The sequence below is a fragment of the Esox lucius genome, chromosome 11 (genome assembly GCF_011004845.1).
Source record: "Esox lucius isolate fEsoLuc1 chromosome 11, fEsoLuc1.pri, whole genome shotgun sequence".
NCBI classification, from domain to species: Eukaryota; Metazoa; Chordata; class Actinopteri; order Esociformes; family Esocidae; genus Esox; species Esox lucius.
The window spans coordinates 23,690,304-23,705,810 of NC_047579.1; the positions used below are offsets into that span (position 1 = coordinate 23,690,304).

The window sequence follows — 15,507 nt, forward strand, 5'->3', positions numbered from 1 at the left end:
ATAAAAGAGCATCCCAGAGAGGGATGAATCTTTCAGAAGTAAAGACTGGGAGGGTGTTCAATACTTTGTGCAGGACTGCGCAGCCAACTATACCCACAATTAAGAATACAATTGTATGTAATATCTCAAAATAAATTGCAAAGTGTTTGGAGATCTCAATCGATGGTACATAATATAATTAATCAAGCGATAAGGCCGAAAAACATTATTGGATGACCCGTGATCTTTGGGCCCTCAGGCGGAACTGCATTAAAAACAGACACAATTTGGTAGTGGAAATCAATGCATGGGCTGAGGACCACTTCCGTAAAACCATTATCTTTAAATACGTTTGTCGCTGCAACCACAAATGCAAGTTAAAAGTCTACCATGCAAATAAGAAACCAGATACAATACAAGAACCAAAAACGCTGCCGCATGCTCTAGGCCTGAGCTCATTTAAGATGGCACTGAGGTGGAACGTGGTCTGACTAATCAAAATTAGAAATTATTTTAGGAAATTAAGACGCCTCGTTCTGTGGATTGAAAAGGATATGGATCTTACGGCTTGTTTATCACTGCACATTTCAAAAGCCAACATCCCTGATGGTAACATGGTATGCGTGGACTTGCCAACATCTGTTAAGGTACCATTAATCTGAACAATATATACAGGTTTTGGACCAACATATGCTGCCATCCAGACCATGCCTTTTTTAGGGAAGGCCTTTCTTGTATCAGCAAGACAATGCAAATAACATCTGCACATATTACAACAGCATAGCTAGTTAAACTTGCCTGCCTGCAGTCCAGACCTGTCAGCCATTCAAAACATTGGCACATTTTGAAACGAAAAATATGACAGAGGAGACCCTGAACTGTTGAGCAGCTGAAATCCTATATCAAGCAAGAATGGGTAAACATCTCACTTTCAAAACTACAGCAGTTGGTTTCCTGATTTCCCCAAACACTTAGTGTTGTAAAAGAAGCGATGCAACACAGTAATAAAATGACCCCGGTCACAATTTGTTGAAACGTGTTGCTGGCATCATATTCAAAATGGGCACATGTTTTTCCAAAAACAATAACCTTGCTCTAGTTCAACATTTGATATGTTATCTTTGTACTATTTTTCTATTAAACTATAGGGATAAATGATTGGCACATCATTGAATTCTCTGTTTTTAATTTGCATTTTACGCATCATCCCAACTTTTTTGGAAAAGGGTTGCACTATTATTTTTTTGTTTAAATTAAAAAGATGGCAGGTTAAATATGTAAGTTAAAATTTCTGAACACCAAAATCGCCCTGCAGAAGGCCATATGTATGAAGTTTTATTACTACTTGTTATTAAATAAAATCACTATAGAAATGAAGGTTTTAGTCATTATTTTATTTTGGTGATTCTGACCTTCCACTGTACTTACACTGATGAGATACTTTTTTTCCATGTTGTTTTTCCAAATTCAACAACCAATAAAGCAAGTAATTTCATGTTCCTGAATGGCTGCTATCAGAGTATGTATGGGTTTGGATTACCCAAAGTAGAGGGTTTTTAACTGGGTTGTAGCTGTTTACTGTCAACAGCTTTAAACTATGTACTAAACACAATAGCCCTGGCCCTTACCCATATCTAACCCTTAATCGCACCCTGAACCTAAGCCCCCTGTTCTAAACATAACCTGCATAACTGCAACCTCAACAAGCAGGGACCACACTTCCTGCAATAAGGAGAGAGGGTAAAAGGTGTGGAGGGTTTAGTAAAGATAACAAGGTTGACCTACTTTCCTCTGGGGGGCAGAGTTATACTAGGTTCAAATTCCTGGATGTATAAGATACAGTAAATAAGTAAGTTATACTAGTCTACTTATTGTTTCATTTTCATTTTTGCCGGACAGCGTAAGCGGAGCTGGCCAGGAAGAGCAGATTTCTCTTACTGAGTGAGTGACACATAGGTTCACACAATCCAAAAGAAAAGTCTGCCACATTTGGAGGATGCACAATTTTACACCACCCAAATGAAAAGTCTATTAAGTTTGGATGATGCACTAGTGTTCACAATGCAAATGCAATGTGTACATATTTATTATTTAATAATGTAATTATAATTGAATGATTTGATTTTGGTTTCTTTGTTTGCGAAATCATAGTTTCAGTCACATGGTTGCTCTGACTGCCTGGCGGGGGAAAATGTTGTTTGAAACATGGGGCTAACACTGTAATTCTATGGAGCTACTTCACAATCCGGTGAAACTGTCCACTTTTACAGCCCATTAGATCACCTCACAAAACAAGAAAAACAAAGGTATGCAAACACACTGCAAGTCTTAAGCACTTGTGACCCATAATACAAGCACCCGCTGTGTTATTTATCATAAAAACTGTGAAAATTGAGCTGATCCTGGGGGATGTGTACATATACCTTGTAGAGAATCCTTTCAGGATATCCACTGCAAAACAGGGGTGGAGTACCGGTGGCGGAAATATTAACCTGTAAAACCGGTTCAGCTCAATGCACTCAGGCTCCATTGCCCAACGGTAGGTGTGGTGTGCCCCGTGGCTAGGGTCTGGTCTGGGTGGACTGTACTGGGGCTTGTTATGACATCATCGGGGGCGGTATTCTACCTGGGACCAAATGCCCAGCTCTCTGGCCCTCCCTGCCAGTGCTCGGCTCTCGCGGCCAGGTTTGATGCCATTTTCTGATACAACCTCAGTACTGGCCCCGTGTGGCCAAAGTCCCACAACCACACCACCCACAGAGGGTGTGGGACAACAAGCCTCAGCCACCACTGCCTCAGAGTGGCTTCGACTGGGGCCATTACTACCTCCCCCCAGAGAGATGGGATGACAAGCCGCTGCCACCACTGCCTTACCCAGCTCGGTTGCCCCCCTCTCTGGCCTCGGGTGCTTGCTGGGGGCCTCTAGGCATCACTATCAAACCTGGGGTTCACAGTCAGGGCCTGACCGCAGTGGTTTACCGTTTGGGATTGTCCCCAATTAGAGGAAGCTGCATACAGCTTTTTCAAAGTTTGTATGCGTTGTGTGAAGCACCAGAGACACAAAAGAACACCCAAAAACCCAGAAAAAGTAAATTTTTCATAATATGGGCACTTAATGTTTCTTTTGAGCATTGTATATGCTCACTTTGAATTGGATGCCAGCAACACTTTTCAAAGAAGTTGGGACAGGGGCAACAAAAGACTGGAAATAGTGTGTAATGCTAAAAAACTAAACCTGGTGGTATATCACACATCTAATTATATCAATTGGCAACAGATCCAGTAACATGATTGGGTATAAAAGATCATTCCAGAGAGGATGGTCTGTCAGAAGTGAGGATGGGGACGGGGTTCACCACTCTGTGAAAAGAGTGTGTGGGCGAATAGTGCAACAATTAATAACATTTCTCAGGTAAAATTGCAAAGAGTTTTGGAATCTCACTTCATGGGCTCAGGAAGACTTCCAAAAACCATTGTCTGTGAACACAGTATGTTGCTGCATCCACAAATGCAAGCTGAAACTCTACCATACAAAGAAGAAACCATATACAGCTGTATATAACCAGATCCAGAACAGCCACTGCCTTCTCTAGGCCTGAGCCCATTTTAGATTGACTGAGGGGAAGTGGAATACTGTCCTGTGGTCTGACAAATTAAAATGTGAAATTATTTTTGGGAATCAGGGATGCTGCGTCCTCCAGACTAAATAGGAGAGGGACCATCCAGCTTTTTATTAGCGCACAGTTCAAAAGCCAGCAGCCGTGATGGTATGGGGTGCATTTGTGCACAAGGCATGGGTGACTTGCACATCTGTGAAGGCACCATTGATGCTGAACAATATAAACAGGGTTAGAAGCAACATATGCTGCCATCAAGACAAAGTCTTTTTCAGGGAAGACCTTGCATATTTCAGCAAGACAATGCCAAACCACATTCTGCAAGTATCACTACAGAATGGCTCCTTAGTAAGAGAGTTTGAGTGCTAAACTGGCCTGTCCACTATTGAAAACATTTGGCAATCCTATATCAAGCAAGAATGGGAATACATTTCAATTTCAAAACTACTGCAACTGGTCTCCTCAGTTCCCAAATGCTTACGAAGTATTGATACAAGAAGAGGAGATGCAACAAAGTGCTAAAAATGCCCCTCTGGCAACTTTTTTTAAACGTGTTGCTCGCATCAAATTCAGAATTTATGATGCAAGCTACACGTTTGCAAGCAACAATATTTGAAATGTTATCTTTGTACTATTTTCAATTGAATGTAGGGATAAATGATTTGCTCATCATTTTATTCTGTTTTTATTTGCATTTTACGCAGCATCCCAACTTTTCTTGGAACAGAGTTGTTGATTGATCGATTATAAATTAAGTCTACAACACAACAAAATGTGGAGAGAAAAAAGGCACTGTATATCATGCTTTTCAAAAGTGTTCAGACCCCAGACCAATTCTCATACACTGCGTGCACAATTATTAAGCAAATCGTTTTTCTCAAGATTTATTTCATTGTTGAACAATCACAATGCTTTATGTCAATCCAAAATATTTTCGAACCTCAAACCTGAATGTTAAACAAAAGAAAAGTTAGTTTTGATCTTTGTCAGGGGAATACATAAGAATGCAGAATTATTAGGCAACAATTGGTGTGCAGAATTATTAGGCAACTAGTTAAATAAATAATTTCTCAAAAATGTTATTCATTGATTTGCATTTTAATGAGTGAAATAAGTATTCGACCCCTTTGCAAAACATGACTTAGTACTTGGTGGCATTACCCTTGTTGGCAATCACAGAGGATAGACCTTTCTTGTAGTTGGCCACTAGGTTTCCACACATCTCAGGAGGGATTTTGTCCCAATCCTCTTTGCAGATCTTCTCCAAGTCATTAAGGTTTCTAGGCTTATGTTTGTTTACTTGAACCTTCAGCTCTCTCCACAGATTTTCTACTGGCTATGCCACTCCAGGACCTTAATGTGCTTCTTCTTGAGCCAGTCCTTTGTTGCCTTGGCCGTTTGTTTTGGGTAATTGTCATGCTGGGATACCCATCCATTACCCATTTTCAATGCCCTGGCTGAGGGAAGGAGGTTATCACCCAAGATTTGACGGTACACGGCCCGTCCATTGTCCCTCTTATGCAGGGAAGTTGTCCTGTCCCCTTAGCAGAAAAGCACACCCAAAGCATGTTTCCATCTCCATGTTTGATGGTGGGGATGGTGTTCTTGGGGTCATTCCTAGGCAGCATTCCTCCTCCTCCAAACACGGCGAGTTGAGTTGATGCCAAACAGCTCGATTTTGGTCTCATCTGACCACAACACTTTCACCCAGTTCTGCTCTGAATCATTCAGATGTACACTGGCAAACTTCAGAGAGGCCTGAACGTGCTTTCTTGAGCAGGGGGACCTTGCGGGCGCTGCAGGATTTCAGTCCTTCACGGCGTAGTGTGTTACCAATTGTTTTCTTGGTGACTATGGTCCCAGCTGCCTTGAGATCATTGACAAAATCTTCCCGTGTAGTTCTGAGTCCTCACCATTCTCATGATCATTGCATCTCCACGAGGTGAGATCTTGCATAGAGCCCCAGACCGAGGGTGATTGACAGTTCCTTTGTGTTTCTTCCATTTGCGAATAATCGCACCAATTGTTGTCACCTTCTCACCAAGCTGCCTGACGATGGTCTTGTAGACCATTCCAGCCTTGTGTTGGTCTACAATCTTGTCCCTGACATCCTTGGACAGCTCTTTGATCTTGGCCATGGTGGAGAGTTTGGAATCTGATTGATTGATTGCTTCTGTGGAGAGGTTTCTTTTATACAGGTAACAAGATGAGATTAGGAGCACTCCCTTTAAGTTCCTTTGAAACATATAGGAAGGGTTCACTAATGGACATTAGCTTCACTAAGTTGGGTAAAGAGGACTGTGAAAATTGCTTAAGGCAAAATGACCACATCAGAGCAGAGCACCAGGCTGAAATCAACATTGAGAAATGTCACCCCTGTCAAAAGTGAGAGGAGCACAAGAGGAGAGCAGAGAGAGGAAGGCATCACTACAAGTTGGATGCAGAAAGGGAAGAGTATGATGAACCTCTCAATCCGCAGTGTTCACCTCCAGAAAGTCGTCATCCTGCCCACGAATGCCTGTGGTGAAGACTGCTGTCTTTACTAAACACATCTCGGCCTTCATGAGACCTTCACCAGATGTGGGGAAAAATTTTCTTCCAAGAACAGCATTCAGTAATTATGGCACAAAGGCATTGCTGGAAGGAGGCCAGAGGAGGTGGCATCGGCTTTTGTCACAGCTCTTTATTCAGGAGCGGGATGTGAAACACATAATTTACTGGTTAACAATGGCCCCCCACAGAATAAGAACTGATGCCTCCTTACAACTTAGTCACTGTGGTAAATGACCCCGACGGCCCCACTCGAGGATATAACTTTAAAGTATTTTGAACCAGGGCCACCTTCATGAGCGCAGAAAGAGATGAGGAAGTTGCCTGGAGGTGCTATCCTGGATTTTTGAGGATTTTAGAATGTCATTGCCTCCTCCTACTCTGGGAAATTCAATGTGGTGGAGAACCAGAGTCGAAACATGGTGACATGAAGGGCTGGCCACTCACTGGCTAACTAATAAGGCACCAAATCTGTCTGTCATGGCTGTTTTTCTGCTGAGGAGGGGAATCAAGAGAGATGTTCTTCAACACTCTTGCATGATGAAAAGGAGTTCACATAATTGGACTTCCTCAGGAAGAAGGCAGCATTAGAGGTGTTACACTCTTAGAAATAAGGGTTCCAAAGTGTCTTCTTGAAGGGTTGAGGTCCCAAAACCATTCGCTTCTGAACAACCCTTTTTTCAAGAAAAGGTTCTTCAAGGGGTTTTTGTAAATCTAAGGGTTTTATTAAGAACCCTTTTCACCCCAAGAACCCTTTTTGGAAAAAAGAGTTTCTTCAAGGATTGTTGAAATTATGGGTATTAGAAAATCTTCACCCTCAAATATTCAAATGGTTTATCACCATGTTTCAAATGGTATTTTAAAATGTGGATCTATGTGGAATCCTCTCAATCAAGTAATTTTACTTGTATTCTGCCATAGTTTCTTTACCATCAATTCATGCCCTTACAATTGTTTTTTTTATTTTATATAATTTTTAGGGCATTTTAATGGGATAAGGGGGGGGGGGTACCATGCCAGCCCAGGACTGGGACTCCAGCCCAGCCCACTGCTGAACAGACTCAGTCTTGTGGAATGCACACCTAATTTGTTAACTGAAATGTCTCTCCAAGGTGAGATACATTTGTGTGTAGGTGTTTTTAGGCTGTGGAGAGACCATAACACAGTGATCAACTCTTATTATGCAAGGGCTGGAGCCAGCTGGTTTTCTGTTCTACCTCATTGTTTATTGGACCTACCCTGGTGTGTTTAGCCTGAATAAGTCCCCCGATTAGAGGGTTGCAATGAAAAAATTGAGTGGAACTGGCTTTGAGGGCCAGAGTTAATGAACTCTGCAATAGAGACAAGGGTTGAGTTTGTCTGTTGACGATTTTTTTATTTGGGATTATTTTTTAATATATGCTGTCCAACACTTAACTTTTCATGGGACTCCCTTCCACAGCTCTCTCTCCACCTTTCCTGTCTATCTCTACTGTCTCTATCCTATTAAAGCATGGAAATGCCCTAAAAAAGTTTTTATTAAAATGGGTGAGAATACAATGCATATATTTAATGTGCTTCATAAATCTAAGCCAAGCTTAATCCATGTCTGGGAAACTGGCTGAATGTGTTGCATAATATTCTATTCTACCAATGATTTGTAGTAGTAAGAAACAGAGACAAAATTCTCTTGGCACAATTAACAGTTTATTATTATTTGCAAATAAGAGAGACGCGTCAAACGCTTACAAACATAATCGTCCAAGGAGTCTCTAACTCCTAACAAGTCAGTCAACTGTAAATAAGGGAGGAAAAGGGGTGTGGTAAGATGCTGCCCATCTGTCTTATGTCAATACAACACATTCCCTTTGTCTTATCACACAAGTCATATGCTGTCCTCCCCCCACCTGGGCAACCTTCTCAACCCATGAGGAGACACAATGTCTGGATAATCAATAGAGACACTTAAGGGTAATACAGATTTACGAGTAACCTTCTAATCCACCGGTGCCGGTCAAGGATGTCTCCTATTCAAACACCAGATCCCTCTTGGCATCTTAACTAGTAACTCATTCATACATGTATAGAACGACCAAGAATACATCAGTTCAAGAATTTCCACAACACCCTGCATTACTTTGTCGTTTGTAAATGGCTTGGAGCTTCATCTGGTGTATTAAGTGGACCTTGGCATGATACTAATTGTCTTTGTTTTGCTGTAAATTACATGAATTCATCTGCTGAGGGCAGCCTAATGTGCCTGGCTTTTGCCCTGCCATGTTCCTGATTCCACTGGTCCTATGCTCACTTTATGTTGGGTTTACAATATGATCTATTCTATTCCTGCTAGTGGGAGGGCTCTTTGACACTGTTCTGTTCTATACCTGTTAGTTGGAGGGCTCTTTGACACTGTTATGATCTTTACCTGTTAGTGGGAGGGCTCTTTGGCTTCTGCTGTGCTTTCCTGACTTCTCCTGTCAATTCGACCCACCCTGTGTGTACAGACAAATTAGAATTATGATCTCAAATTTCATCCCAACATATGAGCTAGAAGAACATCTCAATCTATATGAAATCACATTTAACAGAAAAATGGAATAGGAGCAATAGAATAGGAGAGAAGTCAATGTCCTTGTATAAACATGGATAAGTGGTACCTTTAAGAGTATATATTAAAAATTTCGCATGCTGCTTCAGGCGTTTTAATTTCTCACCATCCCTGGAATCTAACAACATTACCTCAGTGCCAGAAACCTGTTCTGTCACGTCAATGTTATCCTTCCAAATAATGTGTAGCCATAGGATAGTTCAGATTGCCTACCTGTCCAGAATGTCCTATCTGCTACTCTATCCCTCAGACTCCTCTTAGTGAGACCGATATAGAAGAACCACAGGTGCACTCTAGGCCATGTTACCATGAATACCTGAGGCACTCCTGCTACTGTGTTTCTTCCAAAAGACGTGAAACATGTTTTAGGTTTTGGGATGAAGCCTGTGTTTTGACCACAAACCTGTCATGAGTGGATTAATGGATTTAGGTCCTAGATTAGCAGTATGACGGGCACTCATGGATTTAGATGGGTGGGTGATTGTATACATGGGATATCTGTCTAAAATGCTGATGATGATCCCCTCTGGGTGTGTTGGAGAACATCTCTCTTTCAGTTTGTTAAAGATTCCCACCTGACTGGGAATCACACACACATTATCCCATTACACTCATTACACCCATTACAAGTTGAAAAAAGTGTGGGCCAAGGAGATTTCATTAGATTTCCTTCAGTTTGACACATTCATTTTATAAAAGCACACAATGTTTTAATCAGTGAGCATGTTGCTGCACAACATGAAAATAGGAAATGCAGCAACTCACCTGTCCCCTCCTACCTACCAGACCTCATATTTTCCTCCAATTCCTTGAAATGGAAACTGGAAGTCATATCTTGTTATTGCACCACCTGGTGTCCATTCCCTTGTTAGGTAACCCATTTAGTTCCTGTGTTCCTGGGCATCTTTGTGAGGTATTGTTCTATGTTTGGTGTTGTATGAAGAAGCTGTCTGCACGTTTACGTTTTGCGCTTATACGCCCTTTACTTTATGCGTGCTTTTCTGAAAAAATAGAAACCTCTACATTACCTACCTCCCTGCGTTTGGCTCCCTTTTTTTTACGCACACCACGACACCGTGACTCACCCACTCACCTGTCTCCTCCCATCTACCACACCTCAGACTTTCCTCCATTTTCTTGAAACCACGAGTAGTTGGACGATGATCAGTCTTGTTTAATGTGTGTTAGCCATGACATACATGGACCATCATCATTATTTCTAGAACACCTATTGTCAATGTAAGTAGATACAGCATCCTCCTGCATGTCTATGTTCAGTTAGATTTTTTTGTATCATTTTCCTTTGGTTACACTAATTTGACTTAATCAACAAATAATTCCATAGCTGTTCTGTTGTTTCAGTTCTGTTGGCAATGTTTCACGAGACAAAGTATTTCTGTCTTTATTTACGTTGTGGTTGAGAGCATGGCTTAATCCTTCATTGAAAGTTAGTTTTATTTTTGTCTGACAATCTCGGTCTGCCTGCTAAAGGCATGCTGAAATACCCTAAGTTCTTTAATCAGTAGTTACACACAAAAATGTGTTTAGTGTGGATCATCAGATTATTTTAAGACTTTTTCTTTTATGCTTTGAAAAATAAATAATTGTATTACTATATTCTTGTTGCATGGACACAAACATCTGCCTATTCAGTGGGACTTTCCTGGCTTGACTTAATTTACACCGTCTGAAAAAACATTCACATTTAAAGAAACTTAAAGATCCTGGGCTAGATGTTTTCACCTTGTTGCTTGATTTGATCTAAGAGTTGCAGTCTGGGCTGGATGTATAATATGTTGTTTGCATTTGCGTAACCATAATTCTTGTGTTACACACATCCTTTATAATTTACTACAAAAACAATTCTGCTACCAATCTAAACAATACAAAGCGAAACACATTTTCTGTGTAGAAAATGTTGCCGCTTTGTTTTAAATCCAAGCCACTGATTGTGATTGTTTGGCTTATTGAAATATATTGGACAAGGATTTACGATCCTCAAATAGGACAGTCACATCTGAAATTAGACCCCACATTACACTGGTGTGTGTGACTCTGACAGCTAATATGCCTTTATAGTCTGAAATTATATCCTCTATTTGTGTCTGTAACCATGTTTACGTTCTGTCATCTGTGCTACAATGGGCCTGAAATGCTGACTGACTGTTGGATATGTTGGATCATAACTAGATTTACATCACACAATTGTTAATCATACTAATTATTGTTTCCCTTAAGAACACCTTTAGTGACAGGATATGGATTTGGACACTGTTGTTGGTTTGTGACTCAGGTTGTAAGGATAAAACAATATCAGGATGCCCATAGACAGGGTTTTGCATTCATCCAGGCTGTGAGATTAGCAGCATAAGAGCAAACACAGTAGGTTCCATCCCTGCATTTGTCTCCAAACAAAAGGTCTGGGTCCAGAAAAATCACCTCTAAGAAAAGTTTGGTTATGCAATGCAATGACTATGTTCTTATGAGAAGCAGTTTGCACAGATATGTGGCAGGAGGCAAATCTGTTGTGTTGTAACACAACTTTGGATCTGTTCCATTGTTATTAACTAATTTGAGTGTGTTAAATAGGCCTATAGGGGTGTACTGGAAACAGGTCTGTTGTGTAAAGTTTAACAAACAATTGTACATATTGATAATGCCATCTTATTGTAAGGGTAGAGGGTCCTTGTCTATGTGGACTGGTAGATGAGTGGATCCTAGTATGCAACAACATTTTGTTGCACAATTTGGTCCTGAGATAACCCCAGGGGAATGTATCTGTTGTGGATACATTTAAATAGGTGCCATTGAGTATGGCCCATTGTATCTCGATACCCATTTCCTGCAGCCTAGAGCCTGGTTAAGTTCTTTAGAAGGATATGTTTTTATCTCTACTTTGGCTCTATGGGCTGATGTCACTACCAACAACAACCCTGGATAGCTTCTGTTGACTGATACTGTGAACACATGTTATTGTGAGCGACCAAAACATGCCAGTTAAAATTACTAGGTAGCAAGCCATTTTGTTACGGCTCGTATAATATAATTACCATTTGTTTCATGCACATACATAAAACATTGTCTCAAAATAGCTGCTTGTCAACTTTTAAGCAAAGAAAACAGTTGATTATGTATCAGTTCCTGATCTGTATATGTAAGAACAAGAGTATGGACATTGGTTCAGGATCACATTTACATGTATTCAATTTGCGCCATTCAGAGCTAGACATTTGGCCTCGCTTTCCCTTAAGCAATTCTCAACATCCAGCAAATATTTACCTGTAACGAACAATACATAATATGTACAACATTTATATAAAAATATTGAATAATTCATCCATTTATGGGACAGACAATAAAAAACCAAAGAACAGTGTAATTAATCCAAAAAATGTAATTTTACTACTTTGTTGGTTTGTCTGTCATTACACCTAGTTCATATGAACAGTTGGAGCTATTTTACCCACCACGTTGTACAGTATGTCCAGTTTTCTGAGAGAGTAAATAAGCTTGTTTGTGTGACATCAGAATATCCCACTAGATTGAGACACAAGACAAATTTGCACTTTGAAACTGTGCACCTTTACACACTTCCACATTACAGAACATTACTCTACACACTAGGCAAGGTGTACCAACAGCACCATAAAACATATTACACTAACCTGGTTAAGAGGACTTTTTTATAGTTATGCAATAACACACTGGGTTGTTGGGTCAGGGGCGTAACTTAGCTGTCACTCCCAGGGTGCGAGGCTCACTATGCTCAATTAGACAAATGAGCCAGTCAGACACAGTGGACAATCTGTCAGAAGTGGAGATCTACTACGAAATTGGCACACAGCAGTTCAAATAGGAAGCTCACTAAATTAGGAGTATGACTGCAACATTTGGATTTATACTGGTGGTTACAGTACTAATCTATAGTTAGGACACACTTGCCCCTTCAAGATAAAGGGCTAAGTCTTTCCAAACTTTTTGCCTGAAAACTGTTTATGGGACACCTCTCTTTAATGCTGAGAATGATCTCCAGCTCTGGGTACGTTGGAAAACCTTTCCAATCAAGCTGAACTACATGTGGGCCATGTTGACTTGATTAGCTTTGCTTCAGTTTGTCACATTTATCTTTTAACAGCACACAATGTTTTAATTAGTGAGCTAGCTTGCTGTACTCCATTAAAACAATGTGCCTCATCTCCCTTGTTCCCACCTACCTACCACAACTATGCCTGTCATTCTACTGAACACTGGCAAACTAAACTGTCAGACATTTCATGGAAATGGAAACTGAAAATAACAGTAAACTATGAGTAGTAGGACAATGATCAGTCTTGTTTAATGTAGGATAAAGCGGTTGCCATAACATACATGAACCAACATCAATTATTTCTAGAAAACCTTTTGTCAATGTAAATAACTACAGCATCTATCAGCATTTCTACTTTTAATGTGTTTTTGTAGCAGTAGCCTTTAGTTACTCTGATTAGACTTAAACAACAAAGAATTCCATAGATGTTCTATTGATAATGTATCACAAGACAAAGTGTTTCTGTCTTTATTAAATATTCATAGTTAATAATTGGTATTTGGTATCCCTAAAAACAAAAAACAAATACTATGCCTACTATAGTGTAACACTGGCAGGTAAGCTGTCACAACTCCCTCTCCTGGGCCTCCCCCTGCTGGTGCGCCCGGGTTCCAGCAGTCAGCGTCACCTGCTTTCTAAGCCACCGCCCCCTTCCCTCTGCTACCAGCGCCCCTGTACCTCGTTTGTGTCATGTTGAGTACATGTTTGTCTGATTGTTAGGAGGGTTTTGTGGTTTATTGTTTGCTGTAAAGACGCTCCATCGACTATTGTATTCTTTGGTTTTACTGGACATCTTACGTTTTGTTAGTGTGTTCAGTGTCTGCCTGTTTGGCATTATCTAGGCTTGCTTCACCCCAAATAAAAGGAAAGCAAGCTACCTCCCTGCGCCTGGCTCCTGTTTGTCGACAGACCGTGACATAAGCTGAGTTCCCCAAACCAAAAAAATAGCATTGAATCAAATAATTGTTCAGCGCAAGGCTGAACCCATCGGGGGACTTGTGTGGCGAACATCAGTCCACAACTGGCTATCGATATCCTAGGGCATAGGGTAGCAAGCCTGCAGACACTTTTTACTATCAGGGTTGATGTCAAATGTGTAATCCTAGTGAGCTAGGCAAACAGATGGCTCATTTATAGCATTGGCCATTGTCTTGAAACTATTTTTCAAATTACTTTCAAATTACTTACTTTCATTGTTAGTGACAAAAAAGGATAATGCAAGTTCTTATGCTGCTCTTGTGCTGCAAGTAGGTTATTAATTCACAAAAGGACTGACGGTTTCATCCTAGCATTGGAGTGCAAGGATTGAGATCCCAGGTCAGAGAGTCCCCCTGGAGGGAGGTTAGAGAATTAGAAACAATCTGGCTGTTTTTATTCTATTGCATTTTTATATTTTTCATATCATTGCAAAGCGAATTGAATTGCTTCTATGTATGAATTGTGCTATATAAATAAGCTTGCTTTGCTAGTCACTGTGTCAGGATTCCTGTGTGGTCCCAGAAGCAGACGAGACACAGTGAGACGGGTAAGAGTGTTTATTGAAAAAAAACTGGAACTGGGAGGAAGGTGCTGGGGGGTGGGCCGAGTGGCTGTGTGTTGGTGTGGAATCTAGGTGCAGGGTGGCTCCGAGGTCCAGTGCGGTAAACAGGTGCGTGCAGTTGTTGGTTTTGTCTAGGCAGGGGAAAAAGCAGGGTTACAGGTAGGTAATCGGAAAACATGCAATCAAATGCAAATTAATTATTTAAAAATCATACAATGTAATTTTCTGGATTTTTGTTTTCGATTCCGTCTCTCACAGTTGAAGTGTACCTATAAAAAATTACAGTTGGAAAACCTGCAATATCGGCAGTGTATCAAATACTTGTTCTCTCCACTGTACTTCATTAAGACCCAATGTTGTTATTTAAGTGTTCCCTTAATTTCTTTGAGCCGTGTATATAGGAGGTGCTAAAAAGTGGGGGTAAACATTAATGAAAATGGAACCAAGCATAGAAATATAACATGGAATGAAAAAATAAAACATAAATACAACAAACTAGAACTTCAATTGTTAAAAAAACATCAAAACCAGTACCTAACAGTATAGGTTTTGAAAAAAAAAACATCTGCATTAATTCATTTATATTGAAGTGAAATCCGGTGTAAAAATATTCTATTTCGTGAATTTCAACATTCTCTTCCAAAGTCTCTCTGCTTCCTACTATATTTTGAATATTTGATTAGAACATGTATTGTCAACATACTACTATTACTATGTAGCAAATGTTTTTGCAAATCCTCTTTTCATCTTAATTAAACGGTATTTATTCTGTTCATAGTGAACTGTCATGGCGTCATCAGATTTTGTCAGAGACATATTGACAAAGTGGGACCTCAGTCAATGGATTAAGAATTTTGAAGGTGAAAATGTTTAATGATTTATACATTGTATATTAAGCTGTATAATAATAGTAGTAGTAGTAGTAGAAGTGTGATACTAGTAATGTTTTAATATGAATATTATATGAATTATTATAATTGTTTATTGTATTATTATACATTAGTACTGTAATGATATCAACTCAAGAGTAAGCACAGGTGTATTTGCTTAATCTCATCATGTCTTTTTTAATATATTTTTCTTGAATTTCAGAGCAACAAATAGACGAAGAAAGTTTCTCTTACTCGAAGAGAATGACTTCATCGAC

The 15,507-nt window shown here is 40.0% G+C and overlaps 1 protein-coding gene and 1 long non-coding RNA gene across 2 annotated transcripts in view; both read left to right on the forward strand.

The window, feature by feature from the left end:
- Positions 1 to 15,507, forward strand: part of LOC117595221 (nuclear GTPase SLIP-GC-like) — a 772,829-nt gene that overhangs the window by 331,532 nt on the left and 425,790 nt on the right. The gene's annotated exons all lie outside the window — the stretch shown is intronic.
- On the forward strand, positions 9,884 to 15,476 carry LOC117595168. The gene is made up of 3 exons (XR_004576394.1): positions 9,884 to 9,972; positions 15,139 to 15,220; positions 15,453 to 15,476. It is a non-coding gene; the product is annotated as an uncharacterized LOC117595168 (long non-coding RNA).